Source organism: Odocoileus virginianus, chromosome 29 (assembly GCF_023699985.2).
Source record: "Odocoileus virginianus isolate 20LAN1187 ecotype Illinois chromosome 29, Ovbor_1.2, whole genome shotgun sequence".
In the NCBI taxonomy this organism is placed as follows: Eukaryota; Metazoa; Chordata; class Mammalia; order Artiodactyla; family Cervidae; genus Odocoileus; species Odocoileus virginianus.
Window position 1 is genome coordinate 2,610,412 of NC_069702.1, and position 13,395 is coordinate 2,623,806.

Sequence of the window (13,395 nt, forward strand, 5' to 3'; positions counted from 1 at the left end):
GGAGCCTGGCAGGTTAGAGTCCACGGGGTCCTAAAGAGTCAGACACAACTGAGCAACAACACTGTAGGTAAAGCGTTTAAAACTGTACCTTCTATAAGTGCTATGTATGATTTCATGGTGGTATTATTCATATAGTATTATTATTACTATAGCACAGAGCCTGACACATAGTATTAATACTCCATCAATATTAACCATTAAAACTTATGCCTAGGGTAGACCTGAAAATCTCAGGCAATCTTGTAAAACCCTGAGATCATAGGCTTCATCGACAGGCTTTGTATAGTCATGTGAAAGAAGGAGACATAAGGAAAAACAAAAGCTCATATTTCACAAGGAGTAATAAACATTTATTAGGCACCCATGATTCACCAGGTACCATGCAAGGCACTGAAGACATCTCGGTGAATTAAACAAAGCTTCCATGCTTCCCAAGTGGTGCAGTAGCAAAGAATCTGCTTGTCATTGCCGGAGACACAAGAGACTTGGGTTCAATCTCTGAGGCGGGAAGATCTCTTGGAGAAGGAACTGACAGCCCACGCCGGTATTCTTGCCTGGAAGATTCCAAGGACAGAGGAGACTGGTGAACTATAGTCCATGGGGTCACAAAGAATCGGACATGACTGAGCATTAAGCCTCTGCTTTCTTAGTGGTTTTTAGTAATTGTAGACTCACATACTCCCTCTGAAAATTTAACTGACTGTATCACCCGTTAATGATGAGACAAACAAGTTGTCCCAGTTCTTGATAATGTTTTCCCTTGACCCTGATTACCTCATAAAGATACCCAGACGGCCAACTGGGAGTGGACTGTGAACTTCATGGGTCGGGCTACCACTCCCACCTTCCCCAGAGGCACTTATCTAGCCCCAAGCAAAGGTGTCGATAAAGGTGGGAGTGTGCGCTAGACCTGCCAAAGGTCACAGTTAGATTTCGACAGGATGAGTAGAAAGATAAGAGCCAGCACTGTGCTCCTTGTTTTTGTTGTTTTTTTTTTTTTAAGATAAGTACCCAAAATAGCTGGAGAGAAACACCTGGCAAGGGATCTCTACTCCAACTCCATTCTTGATTATAAAATACAGCTTTCTTATGGAGCTGATTCCAAATGTTCCCCAGAGACCGTGATCTCTGAAATTTAACCCCTGCCTGCCTGTGGACCTTACTCAGCATCACTTTTCCAACTTATATCAAGCTAACCTAAAGAAACTCAATGCCAAAGAAATGTTCAAACTACTGTACAGTTGCAGTCATTTCACCATGGACTGTACAGTCCATGGGGTCACAAAGAATTGGACATGACTGAACGACTTTCACACATGTTAGCATGGGAAATATTGAAGGCAAAAGGAGAAGCGGATGACAAAGGATGAGATAGTTGGAAGGCATCACCGATTGGAGGAACTTAAGTTTGAGCAAACTCTGGGAGATGGTGAAGGACAGGGACGCCTGGTGTGCTGCAGTTAATAGGGTCACAAAGAGTTGGACATGACTGAGAGACTGAACAGCAGTACAAGCTAGCAAGGTAATGCTCAAAATCCTTCAAGCGAGGCTTCAACCATTCTAAGCAGGATTTAGAAAACACAGAGGAACCAGGGATCCAATTGCCAACATCCATTGCCTGCATGCTCAGCCGTGTCCTATTCTGCAGCCCCTGGACTGGAGCCTGCCAGGCTCCTCTGTCCCTGGGATTTCCCAGGCAAAAATACTGGAGTGGGTTGCCAGTTTCTTCTCCAGGGGATCTTCCCCACCTGGGGATTGAACCCAAATCTCTTGTGCCTCCTGCATTGGCAGCGGATTCTTTACCACTGCACCAAGTGGGAAGCCTGCCAACATCTGCTGAATCATAGAAAATGCAAGGGGATTCCAGAAAAACATCTACGTCTGCCTCATTAACTATGCTAAAGCCTCTGTGTGGATCACAACAAACTGGAAAATTCTTGAAGAGATGGGGATACCAGACCACAAAACCTGTCTCCTGAGAAAACTGTATGCAGGTCAAGAAGCAACAGTTAGAACTGGACATGGAACAAAGACTGCTCCAAAATTGAGAAAGGACTATGTCAGTGCTGTGTATTGTCACCCTGCTTATTTAACTTATATTCAAAATGACAGATTTTATTTTCTTGGGTTCCAAAATCGTTGGAGATGGTAACTGCAGCCACAAAATTAAGACACTTGCTGCTTGGAAGGAAAGCTATGACAAACCTAGACAGTGTATTAAAAGCAGAGACATCATTTTGCCAACAAAGGTCCATGTAGTCAAAGCTATGGTTTTCCCAGTGGTCATGTACGGATGTGACAGTTGGACTATAAAGAAGGCTGTGCACCAAAGAATTGATGCTTTTGAATTTTGGTGCTGGAGAAGGCACTTGAGAGTCCCTTGGACTGCAAGGAGCTCCAACCAGTCAATCCTAAAGGAAACCAATCCTGAATATTCATTGGAAGGGCTGATGCTAAAGCTGAAGCTCCAATACTTTGGCCACCTGATGCAAAGACCCTGATGCTGGGAAAAATTGAGGGCAAGAGGAGAAGGGGGTGACAGAGGACAAGATGGTTGGATGGCATCACCAACTCAACAGATGTGAGTTTGAGCAAACTCTGGGAGATAGTGAAGGAACGAGAAGCCTGGCGTGCTGCAGTCCACGAGTCGCAGAGAGTCAGACCCAACTGAACAACGGCAGAGAGGCGGCAGCACCAGGCCCAGTCCAGGGTAGGCGGCGGGTGGAGGGAGCTTCCTCCAGGTAGTGAGAGTTCCAGGCCTGATATCTTTGGCCACTTGCACCAAACCAGGTTATTTGAGTTGAAGACAGACCGCAGGCCAGCCTAGCAGACGGTATGGTTTGGTAGACACTTGTCTGAACCATCTCCGCAGACCCTCTAGCCTGTCTCCAAGCACTTACCATCCTCCCCCCCCAACCCCCCCAACACTATAGTCCCTCCCAGCCTTTGCCCAAGGTGTTCTCTCCACCTGAAAAGCCCCGCTCCTTCCTTCAAATGTTAATATCTGCCATCTTCCAGATCGGACTAAATCCTGTCTTTTCTTTGGGGCACTCCCTTCAAAGTCTGTACTTCCCTCTCCCCCGGAGGCCTAGTGCACTGGCTCCTCCTGAACTTCCTACAAGATGAGATGGGCTTGAATGACTTCCGTAATTTCTGGTCTCTTGATAAATGTGGAATGAGTGGGTAACTGGCCGGATACATACATGACACTGCTCTCAACTTGCTAACAAAAGTGACTCTTCTACAGGCTCACAGAAAGATATTAGATCATTTTTCCAAGCACAGCTCTACTTCTTACCACTTGTGTGGCCTTTAGTAAGTCACTCAGCCTCTCTGTGACTCAGTTTTTACATCTGTAAAGTGTAGATGCAGGAACTTCCCTGGTGGTGCAGTGGTCGGGATGCACGTGCCAGTCCAGCGGACACTTGTTTGACCTCTGGTTCGGGAGGATCACACGCGCCGCTGGGCGACCAAAGCCCTTGCACCACAGCTACTTAGCCCGCCCGCCTACAGCCTGTGCCCTGCGGCTAGAGAAACCACCGCAGTGAGAAGCCGGGCACCTCAGCAAAGAGGAGCGCCCATTCTCTGCAACCAGCGAAAGCCTGCGTGTGCAGTGAGACCCAGTAGCCAGTAAGTAAATAAATTTATACAAAGCAAAATGCAGATGACAGAATGATACAGCCGTTTCATAGAGTGTCTGTGAGCATCACATGTTACTATATATAAGGTACTTACAACAGTCCTGGCATATAGGAAGTGCTCAGTGAAGGCAGAGTTTATCATTATCTTTACAGTGATACTTTGCGACCCCGTGAACGGTTTCCACCAGGCTCCCTGTCCATGGGATTCCAGGCAGGAATACTGGAACTGGTTGCCACTCCCTCCTCCAGGGAATCTTCCTGACCCACAAATCAAACCTGCATCTCCTGGGGCTCCTGCATTGCAGGCGGATTCTTTCCGGGCTGAGCCACGGCAGTGAGGTTGGCTGCAAAGGGTCCTACTCACAGCCTTCCTTCGGAGGCTTGCCCTCAGCCTCACCCGGATGGTTGACCTCTGGCTTCCCAGTGCTTGGACTGCCCCCTCACAGCTCACAGTTAATGCCTGGCTGATGCGGGCCACACAGGCCCACCCCAACCCCATAGACTTCAAGGTGCAGCTGGCTGCAGACGGAGCTGGGATGCCCCTGGGCACATTCCCCTCTCCCATCCTGCTTCCTCACCTTCCTCTCCTGAGCGCACCACCCCCACCCCCCAACACATGACTTAGACTCTATTTCCTGTTTTCAGGCCCTGAGCGAGCTGCACCGGCTTGTCACCGCCATCATCAGCAGAGAGGAGGAGGCAGGCACGGGGTGGCGGCCTGACTGACCCAAGACTGAGGTTCGAATCCCCTGAAGTCAGGCAGTGACTGGGAGTCAGCAACTTTAGAGGGGTTTAGACTCAGGTTTCTGAGTCTCCAAGGAGTCTTTGGTAAGAAACAGCTGAACAAAGTAACGAATCAACAAAAAGCCTGCGGGCCCTGCGGTCAGTGAAGACAGTCTCGGCCTTTGGGGTGGTGACACCGGATAGGGCAGCGTTGCAACAGGGCATCCTGAGATGTGAGCCATGAGGTCCAGGCCAACAGGAGCCCTTCTGGCCAGCACAGCAGGGGAGGGTGGCGAGGAGAGGCCAGTCCACAGTCCTGCTCAGCTTGAAGACTCCACCTGTGCAGACGAGCCGCCCCCCCAGCTCCGTGGAGCCCCGAGCCCTCCACAGAGCGCGCGTCAGTGGCCCCCAGCTCCGGCGGGAGTCATGTGCCCTTGATGAGCCCGTGGCAGCCATCCAATTCAGCCTATCGCACTAGACCGTGAGGGCTTTGCAGGCAGAATTCAGGGCGCGGGTCCTAGCCCTGACCACGGGAGAACTGCAGTGAGAGAAATCACAGACAGTTTCTGCTGAGCAGCCGTTTTCCTTGTGAGTGAAGGCTAGGGGCAGTCCTTCATCCTCATGGCCACATGGCAGCCATAACCCATGGAGCCAGATTCAAATACAAGTTCAAGCTAAAAACAGGAAACTATACTTCAGGTGAGGAGTTTAGACATCTGATAAAGAACTTCCCTGGCAGTCCAGTGGTTAAAACCCTGTGCTTCCACTGCAGGGGGTGCTGGTTCAATCCCTGGGCAGGGGAAACACTTTGTTTCCTAAGGAGAATCTTTTAAGATGATAAGGTACCTACCCAAACAAGCTTCCCCCCCCTCCCCAAATCTCTTCATCCCTGGATCTTTTGATCTTTTGACAGCTTCCTCCTTTCCCCCCCACGTCTGCAGCTACTTTTGTAAGTAATTGTGGAGCTGTATTATCTTGGGAAAGTCAGTTCCCTTTTCCCCATTTCCCCAGGCCTTCATTGATGAGCATTTCAGCGACATTTCTGGGTGCTATTTCAAAGGAGCGAAGAGACAAGCGTTCACTGTGTGCTCCTTGGAGCTTTGTATAATTCCAGCACTCCTAGTTTCTTCTGCACATCCTCTCATCCTCTTATCAGAGAGACTCTTCTATTTATGATGGGTTTCTAGCTTCTCAGGAGTGCCTCCTGATATGTTGGTTCTGAATTTCTGCCACATCCACAGCCACCCTCCAGTTTCTGACAAATCTAATGCTTTCGCCCTCTAATTCTTCGAGCCTGAACAGTCAGATGAGCAAACTGCGCCTGGTGACCAGCAGAACCACAAATAATGCAGCTAGAGGGCGCTCATATCCTCAAGATTCTGAGGAATTAAGAGATTTGAAAAATGTTTCCATTAGTACTCAAAATTTAAGAAGCTTACAGACTTGGGGGAAGGGAGAGCAATACACTTGGTCACATAAAATAACAGATAAGAAGTTGTAATATATTCATTTACCAATAAAACCAACATATGATGAGTACAACCTGTCAGGCACTCTTCTGTCTAAGCCCTAAAGTCTTGTCACAGCCCCTGAGACAGATGTTGAACAATCAAACCCTCCCTTTCCAAGCAGGGAGGCAATAAGAGATTGAATAATTTTCCCAAGGTGGCAGGGGCAGAGGTGAAAGTCAAGCCCAGGCAACTAGCTCCAAAGCCCACACTTGCTCATCATGAGCTGACTTTTTAAAAAAAGTCATTTGAGGATGAACATCAAATTAACCTTGGTTGACCTTAGGGATAACCAAGCTCTGAGAGTTGGTGATGGACAGAGAAGCCTGGTGTGCTGCAGTCCATGGGGTCGCAAAGAGTCAGACATGACTGAGCAACTGAACTGAACTGAACTGATCCCTGGGGAGCAAGAAGTATTAGACTGCATTATTTACTTCTACACAAAAGTTCTACATTCTTGAAAATTATTTCCCACACACAAACTATTATGGTTACCCTTAAAATTCAATGACTACTAGGGAGCTCTAGTCAATACTTTGTAATAACCTCTATGGGAAAAGAATCTAAAGAGTGGATAGATGTGTATGTACAGCAGAAACTAACAGCATTGTGAATCAACTATACTCCAAGAAAAATTTTAAAACAAAATAAAATTCAATATCTGCTATAAGAATAATATAAGAAGAAATTGGTCAACTGTGGTCAAGGACAGATTCAGGTTATGTAGGTCATTCAAGGAGGGGAGTCTATTTAAGAAAAATAATTCAAAACAGGGATACAAAATTTGGGACGAAAGCTGAATTGCAAATTTAGAAGGTAACAAACACCACAAATACAACCAAACAGTGAAAAATTACATAGCCTATTTCTATTAATATCTTCCCATTTTTTTTTGGTTGTATACTCCATATGATCATCTCTTTATATGACAGTAATTCTGCAATATCATTTTCAAGGAAAGAAGATAAAGCAATTCAAATGCATTTTGAAATGCCATTATATTGGATTGAGATACATAATTGCTTAATCAAATTACCTTTAAACTACCTACAATAACTTACAGGTGAATATGCATAGGAGTTTAGTCATGGGAACATGTAGGTGGCTTTGCTGTGATTTTAGGGCTTTTGAATGTCCTTTTTTTTTCTCTCTGAAATTGCCAGGCTTCATCAGGACAAGATTGATCCAATGGGAATTGTTTGGGATCCTCCTCAGTTTTTGTGTTGGGAGGCATAAAAATGCAATTTGTCATGCATAAAAACCCTACTTTGCAGTTTATAGCATTGCTACTGTTTTGTGCCCTACTAACACAAGAAAGTGAAAGGAAATGTTAGTCGCTCAGTCATGTCTGACTCTTGTGACCACATGGACTGTAACCCTCCAGGCTCCTCTGTCCATGGAATTCTCCAGGCAAGAATACTGACGAAATGGGGAGAAAGGTGGGAGGGGAGTTCAGGATGGGGGACACATGTATATCTGTGGCTGATTCACGCATGGCAATGTATGGCAAAACCACAATATTATAAAGTAATTAGCCTCCAATTTAAAAAATAAATTAATTTTTTAAAAAAGAACACTGAAAATGGATTACCACTCCCTTCTCCAGGGGATCTTCCCAACCCAGGGATCAAACCCAAGTCTCCCACATTGCAGGCAGATTCTTTACTGCCTGAGCCACGGGAAGCCCACTAACATAAGAATTCTGGTCAGTTCTATTTTGCATTGGTTCTCATTTTAACATCATGGTAGTAAAGTGTGTTAAAATCATATACAGTACATTACTGAGTATTTTCCTGCAGGTGATTTCTGTTTTGAGTAGACATCAATGAGAACTAACTCTTCCACTGACAATTTTGTACATCTGGGGGTTAAAAGAACATTCCTCAGACTAGCTTCTATTTCTGTGTATTTGACTCTTCTTTTCCAATGTCAGGCGCAGTGGGACACATTGATATTGCAATAGGACCCATGATGCCAGATGAATATGTCCTGAGGACATTGGTAGTATTCCATTCTGATTCTGATAACATGGAAATAAGTGTGAACCACCTGAATAGATCCATAGAACCCCAAACAAATAAATCTCCAATTCAGCTTCTCCTTAGCTGGAGTCCTCATCAACACACAACTCCTATAGGGAAAATTGAGGGAGGGGGAAGCTTGAGTGGGAGAAGACAATATCCTTTGCCCTTGCAATGAAAATATCTTGCATCTGCAATTTTATCAAAAGCATGTGACCATATGATCCCAAGAAAGAACTAAATTATTAGAAGTTCTAAAGCTTAAACTTCTTTCACTATAGTAAATCTGCCCTCACTGTGGTGAACATGGTAACTGCATCAAGAGCTGAGATCATAGGCAAATCAGTACAGACTGAGTTTATCAAGAAAACCCTCCTGTTTGAGGCAGACACTGAGCTAGACCTTGAACCATTGGTAGAAGTCACTAGACAGAGGAGTAGGAAGGACGGAAGCCACACGTTTCTGCAGTCTGCTCAAAAGTAGACACACATATATGTGGATGTCAAATGTGTTCTTCCGCCAATGAAAACATTTCTTTCCCCACTGGCTTAGAGCTCCCTAGTAAGAGCCAATGGCAATACATTTCCACATCACTTAAGAATGAGACTTGAATTTTCTTCCCAGCCCCCTCTCCTCACTCCCAAGCCAGGATCAACCGAAGCTGCAGGCAATCGGCCCACATATGTCCACCATCCGCCTCGCTCCAACACGGGGATCTGAGAATGCCTGGTTACACTCCAGGCAAGGGGGAGGGGAAGAGAGAAGAACTGGCCGGAGACAGTGTCCTCTGAGACACAGGAAGCAAAGCCGGCTGAAGGCCTGTGCAGCCAGTGTGGGGAAGGAAGGCCCGGACCCAACTCTCATTCCCCTTTCTGTTCAGTATTTTCTGGGCCATCCCATCCCTGGAGGATAGGGCAATGTTTCCTGCCAGAAGTGGCAGCCAGCCAGGCATCTGGAAGCCTGGGCGTTGATCTTGGCCCCGGTCTTCTGCCTGTGTCTTTAATATGCTGAATTTAATCTTCGATCTTGCTTCTCTTGATCCCGGGTTCCACTCTGAAATATCAGAGAAGTGCTCCCAGGGGACCTTGAGTGTGAAGACTCTTTATACTTTAATGAGCTCTGGGCTCAGGCAACAACCACCACAACTGTCAGCACTGAGGTCTACCCAGCAAAGCACCAAGACACAAATGTCACTCAGTCCACAAACATGTTCAGCCCCTGCTGTGTGCCAGGTACTCTATTAGAAGCTGGATTAACAGAGTATCTGAGAGGCTCCAAATGCTGCCCCCCTCCCCACCCTGGCCATCCTCCCAGATCACAAACATGATTACCCTCTTTAGGTTTCCATGAGTTGATGTCTAGTCAATTTGCAACGTGTCCTTTATCCAAGCACCACATCACTCTGGAATTCAGCTGGGTCCATTCCCAGGTCAACCCCATTGCTGCGGCAGTAGTGATGGTTCACTGGTAATGAAGCAGCCACCCTTCTGACCAGCTAGTCCAGTGTGGGGTCTGAGTGTGCCTCTGGACACCAACACATGGAGAAAGAGAAGGTTTAAGAACAATTAACAAGTGTCAGGGTAAATTCATTTCAGGATGTGGTTAATGTACTAGTCTCAAGTTCTTTTCCCCCTAACTTTAATCTTTGTATACAAAATCATTTATTGAATCATTTTTCCTTTCCCTTTGTGATGCTTACAAAATCCTTTATTTAATTATGATATATTTTTAGATCCAGGTCCAGCTCTCTAGTCAGTTTCAGTGAGCTACATCTCTATGATGCTAAAATCACACTGCTTTCATCTATAGGGCAAGAGCCTTATCACCTAAATCCAACCACCTTTCCCCTCACCCCTTTTCATCTCTCCTGCCCCTATTCTAGGGAGAGAAAAAAAGATATATTCTTGATCCTGACTTGAGGAACTTACATTCTATGTAGGAAAAGAATATTTATGTCCTTGGAATAAGGGTAGTCCTCAGCCAGTGCTCAAAATGGCTTGTTGACATAGTAAGTTCAAATACGATGGGAAAGTATCACCAACTAGCTTCTCTATAAACTACTCACTACTCTATAAAAATGGTTTCAATAACCCAACACACACACACACCACACACACACACACACGAATCTCTGCTGTTACATAATCTTGCTCTTGTTTTTCAGACTGACCTAATTCAAACTGTGTAAAGTAAAACTCACTGTGGTGACCTCACCCAAGTTACTTAGAAATGAAGAGCCAGTCATTTGAATCATTGCCTTTATTTTAGTTTGGAGGAAAAAAAAATAAGGTGGGGCAGGAATATTATCAGAAAAACAGTTTATAGAAATTTGTAGCCGTGGAAGAGGGGACAATGAGAACTTCAAGAATATTTTTCCACTGGCACTTTGTGGTTTAGAAGTACAAGTATATATTCTATATTATCAGGTCACTTATGAACTTGCTATATTTGGCATTTCCAGAGATGTACAAGTTTGATTAAAGAAGACAGGCTTCTCTCACGCTTTGGCAAACCAGGAGCTGAGACAGGCACATGCAAAAATGGGTTTCTTTCAGAAACTTCCTGGTGGCACAGTGGATAAGAAACCACTGTAGGGGACACAGGTTCGATTCCTGGTCTGGGAAGATCCCACATGGCGCAAAGCAACTGCGCTTGTGTGCCATAACTAGTGGGCCTGCGCCCTGCAACTACTGAAGCCAGCATGCCTGGGGCCTGTGCCCTGCAGCAAGAAAAGTCACTGCAAGGAGAAGCCTGAGCAAACAACGAAGGGTAGCCCCTGCTCACCGCAGCTAGAGGAAAGCCGTGCAAAGCAGTGAAGATCCAGGGCAGCCAAAAATAAATAAATGATGATTTTTTAAATAACTTTTCCAAATAAAATTTTTCTGATTTTTTTTTTTTTCAAATTTTTCTGATTTTTAAACTCTAAAAGATCTTTACCAGTGACCTAAAGTGAACTCTGGACCTCCTGAATTTTTAACCAGAACACTCTCATCACTTGTGATACATACAGATTGATCTGGTCTCTGGCCCCAGCCCACCCATGCCACCCCCTTCAGGGTGGAGCCTGCATGGACTCTGGGGAGCTGCATGCAGACAGTGGGTAGGTAGCTAAGGTGCTTTCAGAGTCCTGGATATCTCTCTAAAGCTGGGGTGTATAATTGCTACAAATGGTGCCTACCCTCCACCAGGGTGTCTTAAATGTTTAGATGCATCAGAATCACCTACTGACTCAGGCAGTCCTGGAGTGGAGCCCACACAGGCAAACTTCTAACAAGCTTCCCGAAAGACCGATGCCCCACAAGCCTCTGCTCCGGCTAGACTAGAGGTTCTACCAAGGTAGTTGTTGTTTAATTGCTCAGTTGTGTCTAACTGTGTGTGACCCCATGGACTGTAGCCCATCAGACTCCTCTGTTCATGGGATTTCCCAGGCAAGAATACTGGAGTGAGTTGCCATTTCCTTCTTCAGGGGATCTTTCTTTTTTTTTAAATTAATTAATTAATCTTAATTGGAGGATAATTACCTTACAATATTGTGATGTTTTTTGCATACATCAACATAAATCAGCCAGGGGGGCACATGTGTCCCCCCATCCTGAACCCCACTCCCATCTCCCTCCCCTCCAGGGATCTTTCCAACCCCGGGATCAATCCTGTATCTTCTGCATTGGCAGACAGGTTCGTTACCACTGAGCCACAGGTGATCTTTATTTATTGTTGGTCTGGGACTTGGCACAGTGCCACACATGCAGGAGGCACTTAATAAAGATTTACCAAACTGATCAGAATTGGTATTAAATTCCAACTGGATTCGAACTTTTTAACTTTTTTTTTTTTTTTTACAGAAATCACTGAAATAGCTTAAACCAAAAAAACAAAATGAAAAACAAAAAGAATACACTTAAATTGATCTCAAAGAAAATATTTAAAAATTTTTCATGATTGTCATTGCTAAAAATCTAGTTGGTATCAGGAATCACTAAAAATAAGATTCTTCCATGATGGCCAAAGTGAAAATACATCACTGTTTCACAAAAGCCAGAGGCAGCAGGGGAAAGAAATTCTAACAGTAGTCAGACTTTATAATATAGAATATTTAAAAATAAAATCCACCTTGAGATTTAAGCACCTTTAGTTCTTTCTTATTGGGCTTTCCAGGTGGTGTTGGTAGTAAAGAGCCCGCCTGTCAATGTGGGAGTTCAGTTCAGTTCACTCACTCAGTCATGTCTGTGTCTTTGCGACCCCATGGACTGAGGCACGCCAGGCCTCCCTTGTCCATCACCAACTCCTGGAGTTTACTCAAACTCATGTCCATTGAGTCGGTGATGCAGGAGACTTGGGTTCAAGCCCTGGGTCAGGAAGATCTCCTGGAGGAGGGCATGCAACCCACTCCAGTATTCTTACCTGGAGAAACCCATGGACAGAAGAGCCTGGTGGGCTACAGACCTTAGAGTTGCAGAGATGTGACTGAAGCAGCTTAGCACATATGCACAGTTCTTTTTCGCTATCTTCTCTCCCACCCCAGACTCTTTCTGCTTTTTGGCTTCTGTCCTCTCCGCCCGTCTCTCTCTGGCATCCTCTGCAGCTGTCATTCCCTCTCATCTTCTCAGGAGCCACTGATGAATGATGTGAGAGCTCTGAGTGGGTGATGCGGCTGAGGCCAGGACTTTGAAAGAGCAAATAGAACAAATCCAGAGAGACTTCTGAAGGATCTAGAACTGGGAGTGTGAGTAGGCTTTAACTCAGCACAGAGGAACCAGGTAGACACCCTCGGATAGCAATGTGTAAACACTTAAGTGCCCTTAGGAAACTTGCTGTTTAAATAGGACTTCTCTGCTAGATTCAACCTAACCCAATTTAACAGAGATTCATGGACATACTCATGATGGGTAAGGACAGTCTGCAGACAGTCTGGGGTCCTACCCCAGTTGCAAAGCTTGCTGCCAGTGTGACTTTGGGGAGCTTATCTCTCCTCTGTGTCTGTTTCCTCATCTGGAAAACGGGGACAACAACAGAGTTTATGTGAAAATTCAGCAAGGGTCTGGTGACCTACAAATGTTTTCGGCCATCACTGTTCTTTAAAAGACAATGAAGGGAAGGTTCCCTGTCAGTTCAGTGGTTAGGACTCCACACTTTCACTGCCGAGGACCCATGTGGCTCAAAGAAACCAACAAAAAAAAAAACCAACAACAACAGTAAATGAAAGCAAGAGCTTATCATTTAGTTAAGGACAATGGGAGGATGATATAAATAACTCATGCTGATTTTTCTTTCCTATAAACCCAATTATTTCCAGTTTTGTTTTTTAAGCAGGACATAGCTTACATATATGCATGGAATGGAAGAAATCTTTACTAGAGCAGTCTTCCAAGTGCTTTACAGTACCTAGCTATAGTAATTAATTCTCACAAAACTGTGAGATAGATATCATTACCCCTATTTTGCAGATGAGGAAACTAAGGCTGAGGTTAATTAACTTGCCCAAGATCCCACAGCTATTAAGCA

The 13,395-nt window shown here is 45.2% G+C and overlaps 1 long non-coding RNA gene across 1 annotated transcript; it reads right to left on the bottom strand.

The window, feature by feature from the left end:
* Window positions 1-323: 323 nt before the first annotated feature.
* On the bottom strand, window positions 324-13,062 carry LOC139032013 (uncharacterized). The gene is made up of 2 exons (XR_011484550.1): window positions 9,225-13,062; window positions 324-554 (listed from the first exon to the last, which is right to left on the bottom strand). It is a non-coding gene; the product is annotated as an uncharacterized lncRNA (long non-coding RNA).
* Between the last annotated feature and the right edge of the window lie 333 nt (window positions 13,063-13,395).